This window comes from Chiloscyllium plagiosum, unplaced genomic scaffold (assembly GCF_037043375.1).
Source record: "Chiloscyllium plagiosum isolate Xiang-an unplaced genomic scaffold, Cpla_swu_hap1 HiC_scaffold_27, whole genome shotgun sequence".
Lineage (NCBI taxonomy): Eukaryota > Metazoa > Chordata > Chondrichthyes > Orectolobiformes > Hemiscylliidae > Chiloscyllium > Chiloscyllium plagiosum.
Genome location: NW_028270165.1, coordinates 38,419,550 through 38,433,284, shown reverse-complemented (window position 1 = coordinate 38,433,284; position 13,735 = coordinate 38,419,550). Strand labels below are relative to the sequence as shown.

General features: G+C 46.0%; 2 non-coding genes across 2 annotated transcripts; both read right to left on the bottom strand.

Annotated features, from left to right (window-relative positions):
* Positions 1 to 6,094: 6,094 nt before the first annotated feature.
* Positions 6,095 to 6,166, bottom strand: trnae-cuc (transfer RNA glutamic acid (anticodon CUC)). Its single transcript has one exon. It is a non-coding gene; the product is annotated as a tRNA-Glu (tRNA).
* Positions 6,167 to 12,758: 6,592 nt separating this feature from the next.
* trnan-guu (transfer RNA asparagine (anticodon GUU)) lies at positions 12,759 to 12,832 on the bottom strand. Its single transcript has one exon. It is a non-coding gene; the product is annotated as a tRNA-Asn (tRNA).
* Between the last annotated feature and the right edge of the window lie 903 nt (positions 12,833 to 13,735).

Genomic DNA, 13,735 nt, shown 5'->3' with positions numbered 1-13,735 from the left:
TTTATTGTCACCAGACCATTCACCCAGGTAATGTTCACGGGACTTGGGTTCAAACCTGCCACGGCAGATGGTGGAATCTGAATTCAATATAAATCTGGAATTAAGAGTCAAATGATGAAATCGTTGTGGTTTGTTGTAAAAACTTATCTGGTTTCCTGCTGTCCAAACCTGGTCTGATCTACATGTGATTCAGATCCACTGTCAGCTGGTTGAATCTTCACTGCACTTTCAATCAAAACCTCCAGGCGGAGGTTCACTATAACCTCCCTACTTTTGTACTCCATTTAAAGACCAATCTCCCTTTTGCCTTCCCGATTACTCACTGAACTTGGATGAAGAGTTCATGTCATCCTTACCACCTGCATTCTAATCAACTGTATCTACTGCAGTCTTGGCAATAGTACATTCACTTTACTTATCCAAGTAATTCATATAAATATAGTAAATCATTTTGTGCCCCAGCACTGATCCCTGTGGAACGTTGCTAGTTGTAAGTTGCAAACCCATGCATGCCCCTTATCCCTCCTGTATCATTGGTTAGCCAATCATCTATCCATACGTTTAGACTGTTTCCAATATCATGTGCATATCATTGGCTCTGCCAGCAAGTCTTCCCAAACCGTTCTTGAAAAAGTGGTGGTGAGCTACCTCTTAAATTACTTCACAAATATGATGTGGTCTATAATAAAGGTTCAGGAGCGAGTTCCAGGATTTTGATCAATAACATCGAAGCAATGCGTATATGTCACAGTTGGAATGTTGTGTTCACACTTATCTCCTCTTGCTGGTTGAAGTGATGGAGTGGAAGTTGCTCTTGAACAACCGCCACTCATATAATCAAGCCAGACAGATCGATTGTGGCCAGCGACACTGCCATTTTGCCTTCTCATCAATCTACATTCTTTCCATCCAAGTTTTAGTCACATCAAACTGCCTCGCAATGCTGTATGGCCACAGTAAACTATAATAACGTGAAGATCGCTGGGATGATTTTCTACATCCGACTGCAATATAATCACAAATCATTGTTTCCAGTTTTGGTGGAACAAACGACATCGTATTGGTGGATAATTGCAGTTAGTGCAGACACAGCTAGCCATCGATATATATTAATTCTGATCACTTCAATGGCCAAATTTCAATTCAGAAACCAAGTGCACTCGGCTGCTTGTAACATAGACAACATGACAAAGTGGCTCATAGGAGGAGAAATGGGGCATTGAGGAGGAGTGAAATGTTTGCTTTTGGTCACCTCCACAATTGTTAGAAAAACAGATTGAAACGATTCTTAAAAGGTGGCTGAAGTAATAATGTGGCATAACACTTCAGACAGCGCAAAGTGGAAGATCACTTTCTAGTGGAAGAAAAAGATATTTCTTATTTCTGAAAGAACTGGGAAACAGAAGAGGGAATGAAATCTGACTTGGGAGCTATTTCCTATTTGTTGAGAATGTTGTTTCATAACAGTCTTGGTTTAGAGCATAAGCTCTTCATCAGGAATAAAGGGTGGCCCAAGGGGGCTGAGAGGTAAATGGGAAGGAAGTGGGGCTGGATGAATGGCAGCTGGGAATGCAATAGGTCGATGGAGGTAGGGATTGATGGTAATAGGTCAGAGATGAGGGTGGAGCAAATAGGTGAGAAGCAAGGTGGACAGGTAAGACAGGTCAAGAGGTTGGTGTCGAATTGGAAGGTTGGATCCGGGACAAGGTGGGGGAGAGGAAATGAGGAAACTGATGAAATCTACATTGACACCATGTGGTTGGAAGGTCCCAAGTCAGAAGGTGAGGTGTTTTTCTTACAAGCGTCGGGTAGCAAGAGTTTGGTAGTCCTTGGCGGCATGTCCTTGGCGGAATGGGAGAGCGAGTTAAAGCGTTCAGCCACAGGGCGTCGGTCGTTTAGTTTTAGTGTCCCAGAGCTGTTCCCTGAAACGTTCCGCGAGTTGGCGTCCAGTTTTCCCAATGTGGATGAGACCATATTGCAAGCAATGGACATAATCTTATAAATAGATTGCATAAATCTTAGCCTGCCAGAGTTCTTTTCTTTAATTAAATTAATGAAAATTTTAACTAAATTGGGTGACTGCATGAAACGGTTTGTTGGTCAGATTTGAATCATCACTCCCAAATAAGACAATACCATGAATATCAGTGAACTGCTCTTTTTGTTAAAAACCACAAGTTCTTGATGTATTTTCACAACTTACTGGTATTCACATCTGCACATTCAATGTCAAATTCTGACATCAGAAATGAAATTACACCATTAATTTTGACTTTCAATATTCGAAGAAGCAAATTAATAGCACACAGTCAATACCCAGTCTGATTAATATGAAATTAAATTTAACCAAAAAAACATAAAACCAAGCTGGGAGATAAGAAATGGGGGAAGGGCATAAAGCAAGAAATGCAGCATCATAGAAGGTGCTCCTCCAGGGAGTGTATTTTACCAACTACCGCTGCTAAATATAAACACTCTGATATGATCCTCCGGTTTTAATGTAAACCATAGCCCCATACAGTAGGTACCATTTAAATGAGTTAAAAATACAAGCCTTGAGCAAATCCAGCCTCCAACCTTACCCCCCGCTTCTTGGAGCTTGGACCTTCCTCAAGCTCCGGCGGGTCGTTGAACTCCTGGGCTCCAGCTGCCACTCCTCCACTGAAGAAGCTTTGGGAAGCAGATGCAAAGGGAACATACAGAACAGAGCACCACTGTAAATGAAAGCAGCTTACGGAGACATTGGGCAATAGCATCACATGGTTTTTACCCATCGACCTCTGGGTTATGTGCCCAGCACACTCACGCAGCACTACTCTGCTTCTGGGCTCCCAGCAGCTGGATTGTGGATCAGTTTAAAGTAGGTCCTATATCTCTGATTACATTGGTACACAAGGCAGTGAAGAAAGGTTTCAGCACACTGGCCTTCATCAATTAGGGAATTGAGTATAGATGTTGGCAAGTTATGTTGTAGTTATACAGGACGTTGATGAGGCTGCACCTGGAATATTGTGATCAGTTTGGTCCCCTTGGTGTTCTGACTTCTGACTTCTTCAACTCTGGGTTTGTGTTGAACTTGATGGGATACTTTGTCCAACTTAGCATGTTTAAACAGTATCGCTCAGATGATTCATTTGAAACTTTTCAGGAAGTGAGCTCAATAAGATTGAACTATTCAAAGTTACTTGGACCCTATTTTAAAATTACATGAGGACCAGTAGTCAGAGACACGTACAACATGGAAACAGACCCTTCAGTCCAACTTGTCCATGCTGACCTGATATCCTAAATTAATCTAGTCCCATTTGACAGCACCTGACCCATATATTCTGGCAGCTCATTTCATATATGTACCACCCCCTGCATGAAGACGTTGTCTCTTTAATATATTTCGCCTCTCACCCTAAACCTATGCCCTCTAGTTCTGGACTCCCCCACCCCTGAGAAAAGACCTTGTCTATTACCCTGTCCATGCCCCTCATGAAATTGTAACCTCTATTAGGTCACTCCTCTGCCTCCGATGCTCCAGGTAAAACAGCTCCAGCCTATTCAGCCTCTCCCTGGAGCTCAAACCCTACAACCCCCAGCATCATTCCCATAAATCGTTTCTCATGGAGAAGTTAACGTTTCAGTCCTGAAGAAGGGTTAATACCCAAAACGCTGACTACTCCACATTCTGAGGCTGTATTCTCCCAACCTCCTGCTTGCAACTTCGGGTTGAAATATGTAGTGGCTCAGTGGTTACCACTGGAGCCTCACAGCGCACGGGACCCAGGTTTGATTCCAGCCTTGGATAGCTGTCTGTGAGGAGTTTGCACAATCTCCCAGTGTCTGCATGGGTTTTCTCTGGGCGATCCTGTCTTCTTACATAAACCAAAGATGTGCAGGTCATGTTGATTGGCCATGCTTAATTGCCCATAGAGTTAGGTACATTAGTTAGAAGGGAATGGGTGTGGATGGGTTACTCTTCGGAGGGTTTGTGTGGACTTGTTGGGACAAATGGCCTATTTCCTGTAGATAATCTCATCTGCACTAATTTTGTCTCTAACGAATGGCAGAGTAGACTCGACGGGCCCAATGGCCTAACTTCTGCTCGGATGGTCTTGCGGTCTGAGGTTTATTTGGATCATTTCATTGGCAATGTGCAGTCCCTGGCTCAATGAGCAGCAGTGCCCCCGCTGGTGCTTCCGCAAGTTGCAAGCAAACATGAACCTCTTCTCACACTCGGGCCAGCTGAAGGGCCTCCCACTGCTGAAGGACACACAGGTGTTTCAGCAGGGTGGAGGAATTGCTGAAGGCCTTCCCGCACTCAGGTCAGCAGAATGGCCTCCCCTCCCCCCCGCCCCCGTGTGGACCAGCTGGTGCTTCCGCAGTGTGGAGGAGCGGATAAAGCCCTTCCCACACTCGGAGCAGGAGAACGGCTTCTCCCCGGTGTGGACGGACTGGTGCTTCAGCTGAGGAATTGCTGAAGGACTTCCTGCACTTAGGGCAACTGAACGACCACTCCCCCATGTGGACTCACCAATGGGCCAGCAGGTCGGAGGAAAGAGCAAAGCCCTTCCTGCACTCGGGGCAGAAGAACGGCCTCTCCTCAGTGTGGACCCATTGGTGTCTCAGCAGGTGGGAAGAACTGCTGAAGGCCATCTCGCACTTGGGGCCGGAGAACAGCCTTCCCCGGTGTGGCCCAACTGGTGCGGCAGCAGGCAGAGGAATCACTGAAGGCCTTCCCACACTCAGGGCAGCAGAAGGGCCTCTTCCCCTCTGTGGACCCACTGGTGCTTCAGAACCCTTTCAAATTTCACAGTATCCTTCTGATAGGAGACCAGAATTGCACACAATATTCCAAAACTGGTCTAACCAATGTCCTGTACATCCACAACATAACTTCCCAACTCCAATACTCAGTCAAAGGATTGCGAAAGCTTTCAAAACCCGCAAAAAACAAACAGGAAAGAATGGACGGCCAAACGAATTTTTGAAAGTCAGCTTGGAAGCATCAATGAGAAATCGGCGGACTGGGTTTATTGGGTACCCGTTCTCCTTAAATACACTATATACGTATTCCTCTTCTGCTCTTCGTAGTTTCTCTGTGCTGCAGTGTGTAGTGGCTCGTTGATATAATGTCCTGATGCAGCAACGTTTGTGGGTGTTGGGATGATTGCTTCTGCGGTTAAGTATTTGGTTTGTGTGTGTTGTTTTTCTGTAGACGCTAGTTTGAAGTTCCCCATTGACTGTTCGCTCTACTGTGACATCTAAGAATGGTACTATGTTGTTGTTCTCCTCTTCAAAACAGGAGCCCCCCTCAGGCCCAAAGCCTCACCATTTGGAACACCAATATGCAGACTAGTCAAAGGCCTCCACTGAAAACACCAAGTCGAAGATTCATGCCACTCCATTTACTCCATCCAAGAATTCCTGAACACCAAAGACACTAAAATAGAAGAGTATGGAATAATGCTGTCCTTTGACATAACAGCTCTGTTCACATCCATTAACATCAACTAGGCCAAAGAAAACTGGAGACACTAATCGAAGAACCGGAGACACAAACACAGCACCAACTTCATCAGCGTAGAACTGTGTCTTACCACCCGCTTCGTATTCAGTAACAAGCCCTCCAAACAAAGCAACGAAATACCCATGAAACCACCAGTATCAGGATTCCGAGCAGAAGCAATAATGCAGAGACTCGAACAAACAGCCCTTCCAACGATCCACCCAAACTTTGGGTCCACTACAGTGATGACACTTTTGTCATCAAAAAATGAAACAAATTAGAGGAAACCTACAACACCATCAACAATATCCTCGCTGACATAAAATTCACAAAAGAGGAGAACAACAACAAAGTGCCATTTCTAGATGTCACAGTAGAGCAAACAGTCAATGGTAAATTCAAAACTGCCTCGACAGGAAAACAACGCACACGAACCAAGTACTTAACGACAGAAGCAATCATCCCTCCACATACAAACAAATCTGAATCAGGACACTATTTCAACGAACCACGACACACTGCAGCACCCAGGAACGACGATAAATAATTACACAGCGCATTTAAGAAGAATGGGTAGCCTGCACCCCTGAAAATGGTTTCCCTGACCGGGAATCGAACCCGGGCCGCGGCGGTGAGAGCGCCAAATCCTAACCACTAGACCACCAGGGAAATGCGTATTTTGCTTGTCAGCTCTCCTAAAAATTACTTTCCTGCCCGGAAATCGAACCTGGGCCGCGGTCGTCAGCAAGCTTTCACCTGTGCATCCAACAATGTCATTTCTTGTATCCATTGCTCCCGATGCGGTCTCCTCTACATTGGGGAGGCTGGAGACTCCTCGCAGAGTCCAGTCACGGCGCTTGAGGGGATATTTCCAGGACAACCGCAACAATCAACCCCATCGCCCTCTGGCCCAACATTTCAACACCCCCTCCCACTCTGCCGAGGACATGCAAGTCCTGGGCCTCCTCCATCGCCGCTCCCTCCCCACCCGATGCCTGGAGGAAGAACGCCCCATCTTCCGCCTCGGATAAATTCAAACCCAGAACATTAATGTAGACTTCACCAGTTTCCTCATTTCCCCTCCCCACACCTTACTTCAGTTCCAAACTTCCAGCACAGTGCTATCCTCATGACCTGTCCTACCTGCCAATCTCCCTTCCCACCTATCCGCTCCACCCTCTTCTCTGACTTTTCACCTCCATCCCCACCCCCATTCACCGATTGTACTCTTTGCTACCTTCGGCCCAGCACACCCCCACCCCCCAATTTATCTCTCCGCCCTGGAGGCGTCCTGCTTCCATTCCTGATGAAGAGCTTTTGCCCGAAAAGTCGATTTTCCTGCTCCTCCGAAGCTGTCTGACCTGCTGTGCTTTTCCAGCACCACTCTGATCTAAACTCTGGTTTCCAGCATCTGCAATCCGCACTTTTGCCGACCCAATAAACCCAGTGTGTCGATTTCACATCAACAAACTGACACAAGCAGACACAACGTGTGCAGAAACCCTAGCCACATTACTTTACATAAAAGAAATCTGGGAAATGATGTCCAGACAACTCAACGCTCTCAGCATCATGGTAGCCCACAAACCTACCAACACACTTAAACAGCGGCTAATGAACCTGGAATAGCCTATACAAACAACCCGCAAACGAATGTTATTTACAAAATAACATACAAGGAAATATATACATGAACCCTGCCGCACAGTTCTCTGTGGCAAGAAATGCTGGGATGAGATAAGGAAGGTTTTTTTTCAGCCAAAACGAATCGGCACTGACTGGACAGCCATTTAAAATCTACGCTGTCAGGCCAGGATGGAAGATCCAACAGGATGAACAGATTTCTTATCTCCTGAAGATTTACAAAGCTGAGACTGGGTTTTGGTGTTTGTTCCCTTTCCACTCCCAGGAGCCGCAGTGGTTGGGGCGGTGAGTTGGAGAAAGTGAAATTTGTCCATGAGCAGCGTGTGGGGCGATTTCAGCTTCCCCTCCTCTGACAGCGCTGTGACGTGACTCTGATGTTCTCAGGGACACTTACTGACGCGAGACAGTGAAAAGATTCCCATTCCCGCAAATCAGGAATTCAAACCGTATGCCGGCTTCAGGACAATGAGAAAGATTAATTGGGGTGTGTGAAGAAGCTATGAGGTGCATTTCAAAGAGGTAGGTGGAGTCAGATGCGTCATCCATTGCGCCCGGCACTGTGCGTACCTGACGCCACCATGCTGCAGAGTTCTGACGTTAACACGGACATGCGCAGCAATGGGAACATTCACAAGAGGAACAGCCAAAGATAATCACCATCACTGCTTCCCTTCCATTGTCCCAACTTGGTGAAGCAGTATCTTTCACTGGCAAATAAAACACATTCGTCCTCACGTGCCTGCTTCATTTCGATCACGACTTCACGCCCCTCACTCTTCTCGTCTCATTTCCAAACACTTGGCTCATAGTCTCAAAAGTAGCTCTGTGGGTGTCTGCTTGTTCCACCCTGACAGGCAATGGGTTGCAGATTTCCAACCCCTCCACTGATGTGAATCTTAAAGAAGAAACCGGGGAACAGTCTTCCTTTCTTTTTGACGACATTTCTCAACTGTAGTCGGCAAGGTTCACACCTGCGTGGGGAACCCGCAATCGATCTCAAATCCATCGTATTAACCACTCGACCCACGAATAAAGAACCACACTGACAGCTTCATTTCCCAGGTCTCTCTGCCTGTGGAGCTGAGAAATAGTGAGTTATTGCTGGGTTTGTTTGAATACAATCACTTCACAGGTTTCGAAAGGGTTACATATCTGCACATGGCGAGTCTGGTTGTTTCATCCCGAAAGATGCAATAAACTTTCAGTTAAAAGCAAAAACAGAAATTGCAGGAGCAACTCAGCAGGTCAGGCACCATCGGTGGAAAGAGAATCAGAGACAACATTTCAGAACTCTGTTTTCTCCCACAGGTACTGCCAAACCGGCTGAGTTTCTCCAGCAGCTCCTCTTTGTGTCTCTGATTCTCAGCATCCGCAGTCCTTTACGTTAGAAATTAAATCAATTCAGCCTCATGTGCAGGAATGAGAATCCTTTCAATTTCCCAAAAAATTGGCAGAAATTTCAAGGCATTTGGAAAAAAAAGTAAAAGTGACATTAGGAAGAACACTTTCTTGTCCCTGTCTGACCGTGACAAGGAGGCAGATTCAAGAACACAAAAGGGAATTCGGTGGTCATGTCCAAAGTAACAATGTGGAGATTTACAGGGAGAAGGCAAGAGAATGATACGAATAGAGACTCTCATTTACTTGCTGTGTAGAACCAGCAGAGCTAATGTGGGCCTCAAATTGCGCTGTGACACGTGTTGTGATTCAGAGTGAACTCACAGTTCAATCAACGGAAGGTGGGGATTTAGAAAAGTTTATATTTATACAATCTCCTCACGTCAACGCAACAACAAAGTGGCTTAATTAATTATCCGCCAGTGGAGAGAACCCGGTTCCTGGAGATGGGACAAAGAGCTGGCTCAGGGATATCAATCCACATTGCTCTCTTTGCCACGAGTTCAGACGGAGAACATTGGAGGGACAAAGGAGAGAATAACGATCTGTGTCGGAGGGTGACTAACTGTTCATGGAGACTATTCCTGGCTAACAATAAGTCGTGTGTAACAGCAGACGATATGATAACACGGCCTCGTGTGGGTGTGGTTGGGATCAAGGGCATGCGGGAGTTCGGGTCCAAATAATATTGAACTCGATCTTGAAGACTGGAGGATTCCAAACGGAAAATGAGGCGCTGGTCTTCCATCTGGAGCGGAGCTTTGCTGGAACACTGCTGCATGCCTGAGACAGAGATGGAGGCCAGGCAACAGGGGGGCGTGTTAAAGTGACAGGCAACCAGAAGCTCATCACCTCTGGGTGGGCTCGAACCACCAACTTTTCGGTTAACAGCCGAACGCGCTGAACAATTGCGCCACAGAGACAGGCGATGACATGGGCTGCCCCATCGCTTAGGGGAGGCAATTAGTGATTCATAATTCAGCCTCCTGGCCTCGAATTCCAGTTGTCGTCTATCAGTTTTACTTTTCCATAATAAAGCCTGGGACATTCATTGTGGAGACACTGGGGACAGGCTGGAGACACATCCATGTCAGGAGGAACTCGCTTTCTTACTCCGGGCCGTCACCCTTCGAGACTTTCCGTGTTTTGCCTGTTCCCGAGTTCTCTCATTGGCTCGGAGACGAGAAGGTGTTTGAATTCCTGAGGTGCAGAAACGACAATTCTTTCAATGTCTCAGATCAGGTCATGTCCCGAGAACATCAGAGTCAATCTCCAGGCCTCTTCAATAAGGGGACGGTGTCTGGACTGTCTCTGCTCAGTCGGACAGTTCATCTTTCATTCTCCTCGAAATCCGCTTCCCAAAGAGTTTCTAAAGATTCACAAAGCTGGAGACTGGGATTTATGTTTTGCTTCATGAACGTTTTTCCATTTCCTAACTGACAATATTTTGCCAAAACCTCTTCCCAATTGTACGCCATGATTCATTTCCAGGGATGAGGAATTTCCATTTTGGAGAGACATTCCCAAGGTTGGGAATGTTCGCTTTGGAGCAAAGAAGGTTAACTGGAGATTTCCTGGGGCTGTTGGTCATGATGGGAGAAGACGCGGTGGGAATGGGCAGATTAATGATCAGAAGAATCAATTGCCACTGACGAGAGTCAGTTACCAGAGGACAGGGATTGAAGTGCTTGAATGAAAAGCAGCACTTGTGCCTAATAAACACAGAGAATACTGCAGAAAGCCAACAGGTCGAGCAGCATCCGTGGAAAGATAAACAGAGCTGACGTTGTGAGGCTGGTACGTTGTTTGTTCACAACCCGACTTTCCTGCATGGCAATCAATTCCCAGACATGAGAAAACTGGATTTTATCGAGACGGGTTTTGTGAAGTTTGAGCGAGAATGCAGCCAACAGGAAGTCATTTAAAATCGTCAGTGAAGAAAGCATAGTCAGCAGGTTACTACCCTGAGCGGGGGAGCCCCAAAGGATCTCTACGCCAGCACCTTAAGTGTTCGGCGATAACTACACGCCCAAAGTTGTGGTCTAAAATTTCTCATGGAATGGTTCTAACAGGAAAGGTGAGTATTGGGCTTTTCCTGTCCGCGCCATAGTTCCAACGTATTCTGTTCCCCTGGATTTGATCAGGACAGAGGAGGCTGATGGGAGATCGACCTGAACTACACACATTGATGAGTGATAGAACGGGTGGGAAGGATCCATTCCCATGCATAGGGAGATTAATAATCAGGGCCGAAAATAAGGAGCCACTTCAAGAAATTTGGGGTTCATTCAGCAAAGCTAATGTGGAACTGTTCACAGAAAATTGTGAGGAAAGTCTCTCGAGTTATTTTGATGAGAAGTGTTGATGATGCTAATACAATCGATAGGATGAACGTAGATTGGTAAATGTATTTGGTGACAGTTCTGTTCTAGCCCTGTGAGCGAAACCTGGATCTGAAGGAATAAAAGTGATATTAACAACATCGATCTGAAATTGGATACGTGACAAGAAACAGAGCCATCATTAACAGTTGGCTTTTGAACTGGAGAAGTTTTCTCGTGAAATTAGCTTGAGGCTTGAGGTATGCAAGGTCAAGATAATTTAGGTAAAACACGGAAACGCTATCCTCATTAGCAGACAGTGAAAGGATTACAAGATGCAAATTAAACATTTTCGATAAGTGATACAGGGGACTGGGAAGATAAGTATTATAAACTATGAACAACAAAGTTCTGGAGCACAACACTTACATTCAAAGACCGAAAACATCCAGGTCCTGATTAATCAGATTGCATTGTGGTGCTTTTCTGCAAAACATCCACTTGCAATGTCCTACAAAAGAGTGACAAAACCCATCCCTGTCAGCCCAGGATAGAAAATCCGAAGGGATGAACCTTTGCTTATTTTCTGAAGATTCACAAAGCTAAGACTGGGTTTTGGTGATTGTTTCCTTTCCACTCCCAGGAGCTGCAGTGGTTGAGGCGTTGAGTTGGGGAAAGGAAAGTGTGCCCGTGAGCAGCGTGTGGGGCTATTTCAGCTTCCCCTCATCTGACAGCGCTGTGACGTGACTCCGATGTTCTCAGGGACATTTACTGACGCGAGATAGTGAAAAGATTCCCATTCCCGCAGATCGGGAATTCAAACCATATGCCGGCTTCAGGACAATGAGAAAGATTAATTGGGGTGTGTGAAGAAACTGTGAGCTGCATTTCAAACAGGTAGGTGGAGTCAGGTGCGTCATCCATTGCACCCCGGCCCTGTGCGTACCTGACGCCGCCATGCTGCAGAGTTCTGACGTTAACACGGACATGCGCAGCAATGGGAACCTTCACAAGGTGAACAACCAAACATAATCACCGTCACTGATTCCCTTCCACAGGCCCAACTTTGTGAAGCAGTATCTTTCACTGGCAAAGGAAACACCCTTGTCGTCATGTGCCTGCTTCATTTCGATCACGATTTCATGACCCTCACTGTTCTAGTCTCATTTCCAAACACTTGGCTCATAGCTTCAAAAGAAGCTCTGCGGGTATCTGCTTGTTCCACCCTGACAGGCAGTGGGTTGCAGATTCCCACCAGTCCCAATGTGAGTGAAATATTTTTCCCCCTCCACTGATTTGAATCTTAAAGAAGAAGCCGGGGTGCAAGCTCCCTCTCTTTTCGACGACATTTCTCATTTTGTAGTCGGCAGGGTTCACACCTGCGTGGGGAAACCGCAATGGATTTCAAGTCCATCGCATTAACCACTCGGCCCACGAATACAGAACCACACTGACAACTTCACTTCCCATGTCTGTCTGCCTGTGGAGCTGAGAAAGAGTGAATCATCGCAGAGTTTGTTTGAATCCAATCACTTCACAGTGTTTCGAAAGGGTTAAATATCTGCACATGGCGAGTCGAGGTGTTTCATCCCAAAAGGTGAAATGACATTTCCGTTCAAAACAAAACGAGAAATTGCAGGAGGAACTCAGCAGGTTAGGCAACATCTGTGGAAAGAGAATCAGAGACAACATTTCGAAATTCTGTTTTCTCCGACAGGTACTGTCAAACCTGCTGAGTTTGTCTTTTTGTCTCGGCTTCTCAGAATCCGCAGTCCCTGACGTTAGACACGAATTCAATTCAGAAACCCCTTTGTGGAGAGGATTTCCGTTTGGGGAACATTTTCCTGACCCCATTAAAAGCGTTCAGCTTCGAAGCCAAGGAAGAAAAGCGAACACAGCGCCCCTGGGTGGGCTCGAACCACCAACCTTTCGGTTAACAGCCGAACGCGCTGACCAATTGCGCCACAGAGACAGGCGTTGGCCTGGTCTGCACCATTGCTTAGGTGAGGCTATTAGTGAATTCATAATTCAGCCTCCCCGCCGAGAATTACAATTGTTGTCTTCCGCGCTGTCTTGCGAGGGATCACGGCTTTCTTAACTTGACTTGTGCAAAAATGCCCGATTAAACTTCTCAAAAAGAACCTTCGTTAAAAGAGGCTGGGCTCCCTGGATTACGAATGGGACAGGAAGTGAAATGATTGGAGATAGCATTGAACAGGTTGACGTGTTTACTTCCCTAATTTTCTTCTCCCTATGCCAGTTGGCACGTGGCCTGGGCAGTAATGTTATTACACACACTGAAGCAGAGGGATTTGAACCTGAGCCTCAGGGCTCTATGGGAGACTACAGCTGCACCACAAAAAAGAACTCTAGTAAATAGGTCCTCTTCTGTTGAATGAGAGGAAACAGCTTCCTCCTCAACATGAGACACGACCACTGTACCCTCCGTGCCCATTACAATAAATTGAGCCTTCTCCTGTTGAATGAATGAGTGGGAACCCCTCTCGGAGCTCCAAGAAGCGGGGGGCCCGGCTGGAGGCTGGATTTGCTCAACGCTTGCATCTATTAACTTATTTACATGGTTTCTACTGTATGGGAGTATGGTTTACATTAAAACCGGAGGATGATGTCAGAGTGTTTGTTTATATTTAGCAGTTGTTGTTGGTAAAATACACTCCCTGGAGGAGCACTTTCTATGCTGCTGCATTTCTTGCCTTCTGCCCTTCCCCGATTTGTTATCTCTCATCTCGATTTTACATTTTCAGTCAAATTTAATTTCACATTAATCAGCCTTGTATTCACTGTGTTTTATTACTTAATCTGTTGGATTGTTGTAATGGTGTAATTTCATTTATGTTGTCTGAGTTTGACATTG